Genomic DNA, 1,429 nt, shown 5'->3' on the forward strand with positions numbered 1-1,429 from the left:
TGTCAAAGTTGTAAAATAATATTTAATGACATAGGATGTTCTTATCAGTTTAAAAATACCAGATATGTATATGTGTATGCATATTGTATGAGTATATATATATGTGTGTGTGTGGATATGCATATTTATATTTCATATCTATAGGTGGCCCTCCATATCCACAGGTTTTGAATCTGAGGATACAAAGGGCCAGCTGTACCACGTGGTATTATGTAAGGGACCTGAGCATCCACGGATTTTGGTATCTGTGGGGGGTCCTGGAACTGATCCCCTGTGGATACCAAGGGACAACTGTACATACTGTATGTGTGTGTGTGTGTATGTACACACATGTACACACACACACACACACACACACCCTGAATCTGTGGCTGTGGCCGTATCGGTAGGCATATCAAAGCATCTATCTACCCGCTCCATGTATAGCCATACTATATCTGTATCTGTATGATTCACAGTAAGCGGGAAACAGTCAGGAAGGAAGAGGCTGTTTGAAAATCAGAGGAGCTTCCAGGAAGAGGCCCCTAAGCAAGCCCTTGAAGGAACTAGAAGGTTTGACAGGAGACAGGGGGAGGGGAGGTCCAGTCCAGAGCAGAAGGCCTCACATACCAGAGCGAGGAGCTTGGACTTTGGAGTCATCAAAACTGCTATTATTAAAAACCAAAACAAACAGTAAGATGTGATCGAGAAGATGTTTGGGTGTCTACCATGTGCCAGGTGCCTGGGGGAATGTGGAAATGCACTCTGTCCTCCAGGAGCTGGGGATGTCTGAGGAGCTCATACCCAGACAAGGGTGGAAGGCAGTCCTTCCACTGCTAAAATCCTCAAATCCATGAGGAAGCCTCGAGGCCCCGTGCCATCCCAAGTTCTGATGAAGGAGCTGGGTGCAGTGAGCTCTTGCTATCTTGGCGAAACTGTGAGTCTTAGCAAACGTAATGAGTTTAATTAAGCCGAGCGGGCTACTGAGCCTTCCTAGGGCTCATGGCCACCAGCAAGGCTGGACTCTGCTCAGAGAGCAGAGGGAGGTCACCTGTTCCCAGCCAGACCCCTCTGAGGGTCCCGCTCAGGAGCCGGCGTGGGTGGGGGGCAGGCAGAAGTGACCTGGGCCCCAGGGGAGCAGTGCAGCGGCAGGGCTCAGCTTCAGCCCTGTCAACAAGCAGCTGCCCGAAGTGAAATCATCTAATGAAGCGTTGTGCAGCCCAGATGAGGACTGAGAGACCCCAGCCTGCCCACTGGGGTTTAGCTCAACTAGATGAAGTTGAACTTGGCTGAGCCAGTTTAAACAGTTCCAGGGAGGCTCCCCTCTCTTCCATGGTAAGAGTGTTTGCTTTCTGGTTGCTAATCATCATTTTCAAATGCGTACTCTTTATGTTTCTGTCCAGGAATATTTCCAAAGCTAAATATGAGAAAGTGGTCAGGATGACACTCG

This window comes from Camelus dromedarius, chromosome 3, assembly GCF_036321535.1.
Source record: "Camelus dromedarius isolate mCamDro1 chromosome 3, mCamDro1.pat, whole genome shotgun sequence".
In the NCBI taxonomy this organism is placed as follows: Eukaryota; Metazoa; Chordata; class Mammalia; order Artiodactyla; family Camelidae; genus Camelus; species Camelus dromedarius.